Source organism: Triticum aestivum, chromosome 5D (genome assembly GCF_018294505.1).
Source record: "Triticum aestivum cultivar Chinese Spring chromosome 5D, IWGSC CS RefSeq v2.1, whole genome shotgun sequence".
In the NCBI taxonomy this organism is placed as follows: Eukaryota; Viridiplantae; Streptophyta; class Magnoliopsida; order Poales; family Poaceae; genus Triticum; species Triticum aestivum.
Genome location: NC_057808.1, coordinates 372,970,146 through 372,976,989, shown reverse-complemented (window position 1 = coordinate 372,976,989; position 6,844 = coordinate 372,970,146).

Here is a 6,844-nt window from a genome sequence, read left to right as displayed (position 1 = left end):
GGCCTCCGCTCTAGTCTCCCCCCTCCTGCCGCCGCCCGAGGCCACGCCGGCGTAGACTGACCAGTGACAGTAGCAGCGGGGCCTTTCCCCTCACGCGGTGGTGGCGATCTCCTGTCGGCGGCGGCTCATGGCTCGGCGGTGCACCGGCAGCAAGGAGCAGCGGGTGCCCGGCGGTGAGTGTGACGGCAGCGGCAGTGCAGGCGCGTTCTACCCGCGGCTGAGGAGCACCTGTGGCGGCGGCCCAAATCACGGGCCTCGCCTTGCCCAGATGGGTTTCGACGGGCCGGCAGATCTGGAGGGCGTCTACAGGCGGGCGGCTTAGGCACCGTGGTGGTGCCGTGGTCGGTCAAGCGACGGCGGCCTGGATCCATCGTACAGTTCCCGGCAGAGATGGCGGCGATCCATGCACGAGATGCTTGATGGAGGTCCTTCGAACAGATCCGGGTGAAAACTTGCTTTCGGCTTACTGCCAAAGCCTGCAGTTGAAAGGATCGAAATGGACCTAGAGGGGGTGAATAGGTACAATTACAAATTTTAATTATTACTTAGCAATTTTAGGCAATAATGCAGAATATGAAAGTGAGCCTAACAATTGCAAGTGTGATGCTAAGAACTAAGCAAGATAAACGAGTAACACAAGTAAGAGAGTAAGCAAGCACAATATGATATAAGTAACTGCTAAGAGACAAGTAACCACAAGTAGAGAGTTAGAGTTAGGAATAACCACAACTCCGGGAGACGAGGATGTATGCCGATGTTCACTTCCTTGGAGGGAAGCTACGTCACCGTTAGAGAGGTGGATCTTACCACGAAGGCACACCAACGCCATGAAGGCTCACCCTATTCTCCCTTTGAGACAACACCACGAAGGCGTTTCTCAACCACTAGTGGTAGACCTTGGGGTGGTCTCCAAACCCTCACAAACTTTCCGGGGGTAATCACAATGGTCGATTCCTCTCCGAAAGACTCCTACCGCCTAAGAGTCTCCAACCTCCAAGAGTAACAAGAACGATGGGGAAAAGCCCAAGACTTGCTCAAATCACAAATTCCTTTGGTGCAAAGAAGGGGAAGGAGTAGATCTATCACTTAATCAGACAACTTCTCTCAAATGCTCTCAGATTTGGTGTGGACGAGTGAGAGAGAGAGAGTGAAATGTGTTCTAGGGTTTGTTCAAAGTGAATGGTCAACCCTCTCCCGTGGGGGAGAAGGGCTATATATAGTGTGAGCTCAAATGTGGCCGTTGTAGCACAAGTGAACGGGCAGGCCGGACATCCGGGCAAGGTGGCCGGACATCCGGGCTGGCGAGGCACTAGAAGAACAGAGGAGAAGCATAGATAAAAACAGAGGGGCTGGACATCCGGGGGCCAAGCCCGGACATCCGGCAAATCAGGAAACCCTGGACATCCGGCACATGCCCGAACATCCGGCAAGTTCACCAAGGTGAAGACGCCCTCTGGATAGCACAAGCCGGACTAAAGGAAATATGCCCTAGAGGCAATAATAAAGTTGTTATTTATATTTCCTTATATCATGATAAATGTTTATTATTCATGCTAGAATTGTATTAACCGGAAACTTAGTACATGTGTGAATACATAGACAAACATAATGTCACTAGTATGCCTCTACTTGACTAGCTCATTGAATCAAAGATGGTTATGTTTCCTAGCCATAGACATGAGATGTCATTTGATTAACGGGATCACATCATTGGAGAATGATGTGATTGACTTGACCCATTCCGTTAGCTTAGCATTTGATCGTTTAGTATGTTGCTATTGCTTTCTTCATGACTTATACATGTTCCTATGACTATGAGATTATGCAACTCCCGAATACCGGAGGAACACTTTGTGTGCTACCAAACGTCACAACGTAACTGGGTGATTATAAAGGTGCTCTACAGGTGTCTCCGATGGTACTTGTTGAGTTGGCATAGATCAAGATTAGGATTTGTCACTTCGATTGTCGGAGAGGTATCTCTTGGCCCTCTCGGTAATGCACATCACTATAAGCCTTGCAAGCAATGTGACTAATGAGTTAGTTGCGGGATGATGCATTACGGAACGAGTAAAGAGACTTGCCGGTAACGGGATTGAACTAGGTATTGAGATGCCGACGATCGAATCTCGGGCAAATAACATACCGATGACAAAGGGAATAACGTATGCTGTTATGCGGTTTGACCGATAAAGATGTTCGTAGAATATGTAAGAACCAATATGAGCATCCAGGTTCCGCTATTGGTTATTGACTGGAGATGAGTCTCGGTCATGTCTACATAGTTCTCGAACCCGTAGGGTCCGCACGCTTAACGTTAGGTGACGATCGGTATTATGAGTTTATGTGTTTTGATGTACCGAAGGTAGTTCGGAGTCCCGAATATGATCACGGACATGACGAGGAGTCTCAAAATGGTCGAGACATAAAGATCGATATATTGGACGACTATATTTGGACATCAGAATGGTTCCGGGTGAGATCGGTCATATACCGGAGTACCGGGAGGTTATCGGAACCCCCCGGGAGGTATATGGGCCTTATTGGGCCATAGTGGGAGAGAGGAGAAGGGAGCAAAGGAGGGGGCGCCCCCCCAAAGCCCAATCCGAATTGGGAAGGGGGCCGGCCCCCCTTTCCTTCCTCCTTCCTCCCCCTTCCTTCTCTCCTAATCCAACTAGGGAAGGGGGGATCCTACTCCCGATGGGAGTAGGACTCCCCTTGGGGTGCGCCTAGGAGGCCGGCCTCCTCCCCCTCCTCCACTCCTTTATATACGGGGGAGGGGGGCACCCCATAGACACACAAGTTGATCCTTGATCTCTTAGCCGTGTGCGGTGCCCCCCTCCACCATAATCCACCTCGGTCATATCGTCGTAGTGCTTAGGCGAAGCCCTGCGCCGATAGCTTCATCATCATCGTCATCACACTGTCATGCTGACGAAGCTCTTCCCCGACACTCTACTGGATCGTGAGTTCATGGGACGTCACCGAGCCAAACGTGTGCAGATCGCGGAGGTGCCGTACCTTCGGTGCTAGGATCGGTCGATCGTGAAGACGTACGACTACATCAACCGCGTTGTCCTAACGCTTCCGCTTACGGTCTACGAGGGTACGTAGACAACACTCTCCCCCTTGTTGCTATGCATCACCATGATCTTGCGTGTGCGTAGGAAATGTTCCCCAACAGTGGCATCCGAGCCACTTTTATGCGTAGATGTTATATGCACGAGTAGAACACAAGTGAGTTGTGGGCGATAATAGTCATACTGCTTGCCAGCATTTCATACTTTGATTCGGCGGTATTGTTGGATGAAACGGTCCGGACCGACATTACGCGTACGCTGACGCGAGACTGGTTCTACCGACGTGCTTCGCACACAAGTGGCTGGCGGGTGTCAGTTTCTCCAATTTTAGTTGAATCGAGTGTGGCTACGCCCGGTCCTTGTGAAGGTTAAAACAACACATACTTGATGAAAAATCGTTGTGGTTTTGATGCGTAGGTAAGAACAGTTCTTGCTCAGCCCGTAGCAGCCACGTAAAACTTGCAACAACAAAGTAGATGACGCCTAACTTGTTTTTGCAGGGCATGTTGTATGTGATATGGTCAAGACATGATGCTAAATTTTATTGTATGAGATGATCATGTTTTGTAATGGAGTTATCGGCAACTGGCAGGAGCCATATGGTTGTCGCTTTATTGTATGAAATGCAATCGCCATGTAATTGCTTTACTTTATCACTAAGCGGGAGCGATAGTCGTAGAAGCAATAGTTGGCGAGATGACAACGATGCTACGATGGAGATCAAGGTGTCGCGCCGGTGACGATGGTGATTATGACGGTGCTTTGGAGATGGAGATCAAAGGCACAAGATGATGATGGCCATATCATATCACTTATATTGATTGCATGTGATGTTTATCCTTTATGCATCTTATTTTGCTTAGTTCGACGGTACCATTATAAGATGATCTCTCACTAAATTTCAAGATACAAGTGTTCTCCCTGAGTATGCACCGTTGCGAAAGTTCGTCGTGCTGAGACACCACGTGATGATCGGGTGTGATAAGCTCTACGTTCACATACAACGGGTGCAAGCCAGTTTTGCACATGCAGAATACTCGGGTTAAACTTGACGAGCCTAGCATATGCAGATATGGGCTCGGAACACTGAGACCGAAAGGTCGAGCGTGAATCATATAGTAGATATGATCAACATAGTGATGTTCACCATTGAAAACTACTCCATCTCACGTGATGATCAGACATGGTTTAGTTGATATGCATCACGTGATCACTTAGATGATTAGAGGGATGTCTATCTAAGTGGGAGTTCTTAAGTAATTCGATTAATTGAACTTTAATTTATCATGAACTTAGTACCTGATAGTATTTTTGCATGTCTATATTGTTGTAGATAGATGGCCCGTGTTGTTGTTCCGTTGAATTTTAATGCGTTCCTAGAGAAAGCTAAGTTGAAAGATGATGGTAGCAACTACACGGATTGGGTACGTAACTTAAGGATTATCCTCACTGCCACACAGAAGAATTACTTCCTGGAAGCACCGCTAGGTGCCAAATCCGCTGCAGGAGCAACGCCAGATGTTATGAATGTCTGGCAGAGCAAAGCTGATGACTACTCGATAGTTCAGTGTGCCATGCTTTACGGCTTAGAACCGGGACTTCAACGACGTTTTGAACGTCATGGAGCATATGAGATGTTTCAGGAGTTGAAGTTAATATTTCAAGCAAATGCCCGAATTGAGAGATATGAAGTCTCGAATAAGTTCTACAGCTGCAAAATGGAGGAGAATAGTTCTGTCAGTGAGCATATACTCAAAATGTCTGGGTATAACAATCACTTGATTCAATTGGGAGTTAATCTTCCTGATGATAGTGTCATTGACAGAATTCTTCAATCACTGCCACCAAGCTACAAGAGCTTTGTGATGAACTATAACATGCAAGGGATGGATAAGACAATTCTCGAGCTCTTCGCAATGCTAAAGGCTGTGGAGGTAGAAATCAAGAAGGAGCATCAAGTGTTGATGGTCAACAAGACCACCAGTTTCGAGAAAAAGGGTAAAGGGAAGAAGGGGAACTTCAAGAAGAACGGCAAGCAAGTTGCTGCTCAAGTGAAGAAGCCCAAGTCTGGACCTAAGCCTGAGACTGAGTGCTTCTACTCCAAAGGGACTGGTCACTGGAAGCGGAACTGCCCCAAGTATTTGGCGGATAAGAAGGATGGCAAGGTGAACAAAGGTATATGTGATATACATGTTATTGATGTGTACCTTACTAATGCTCGCAGTAGTGCCTGGGTATTTGATACTGGTTCTGTTGCTAATATTTGCAACTCAAAACAGGGACTACAGATTAAGCGAAGATTGGCTAAGGACGAGGTGACGATGCGCGTGGGAAATGGTTCCAAAGTCGATGTGATCGCGGTCGGCACGCTACCTCTACATCTACCTTCGGGATTAGTTTTAGACCTGAATAATTGATATTTGGTGCCAGCGTTGAGCATGAACATTATATCTGGATCTTGTTTGATGTGAGACGGTTATTCATTTAAATCGGAGAATAATGGTTGTTCTATTTATATGACTAATATCTTTTTGGTCATGCACCCTTGAAGAGTGGTCTATTTATATTGAATCTCGATAGTAGTGATACACATATTCATAATATTGAAGCCAAAAGATGCAGAGTTGATAATGATAGTGCAACTTATTCGTGGCACTGCCGTTTAGGTTATATTGGTGTAAAGCGCATGAAGAAACTCCATTCTGATGGACTTTTGGAATCACTTGATTATGAATCACTTGGTACTTGCGAACCATGCCTCATGGGTAAGATGACTAAAACGCCGTTCTCCGGAACAATGGAGCGAGCAACAGATTTGTTGGAAATCATACATACTGATGTATGTGGTCCGATGAATGTTGAAGCTCGCGGCGGGTATCGTTATTTTCTCACCTTCACAGATGATTTGAGCAGATATGGGTATATCTACTTGATGAAACATAAGTCTGAAACATTTGAAAAGTTCAAAGAATTTCAGAGTGAAGTGGAAAATCATCGTAACAAGAAAATAAAGTTTCTATGATCTGATCGTGGAGGAGAATATTTGAGTTATGAGTTTGGTCTTCATTTGAAACAATGCGGAATAGTTTCGCAACTCACGCCACCCGGAACACCACGGCGTAATGGTGTGTCCGAACGTCGTAATCATACTTTACTAGATATGGTGCGATCTATGATGTCTCTTACTGATTTACCGCTATCGTTTTGGGGTTATGCTTTAGAGACGGTTGCATTCACGTTAAATAGGGCACCATCTAAATCCGCTGAGACGACACCTTATGAACGGTGGTTTGGCAAGAAACCAAAGTTGTCATTTCTTAAAGTTTGGGGCTGCGATGCTTATGTGAAAAAGCTTCAACCTGATAAGCTCGAACCCAAATCGAAGAAATGTGTCTTCATAGGATACCCAAAAGAGACTGTTGGGTACACCTTCTATCACAGATCCGAAGGCAAGATATTCGTTGCTAAGAATGGATCCTTTCTAGAGAAGGAGTTTCTCTCGAAAGAAGTGAGTGGGAGGAAAGTAGAAATTGATGAGGTAACTGTACCTGCTCCCTTATTGGAAAGTAGTTCATCACATAAATTTGTTCCTGTGACTCCTACACCAATTAGTGAGGAAGCCAATGATAATGATCTGTAACTTCAGATCAAGTTACTAATGAACCTCGTAGGTCAACCAGAGTAAGATCCGCACCAGAGTGGTACGGTAATCCTGTTTTGGAGGTCATGTTACTTGACCATGACGAACCTACGAACTATGAGGA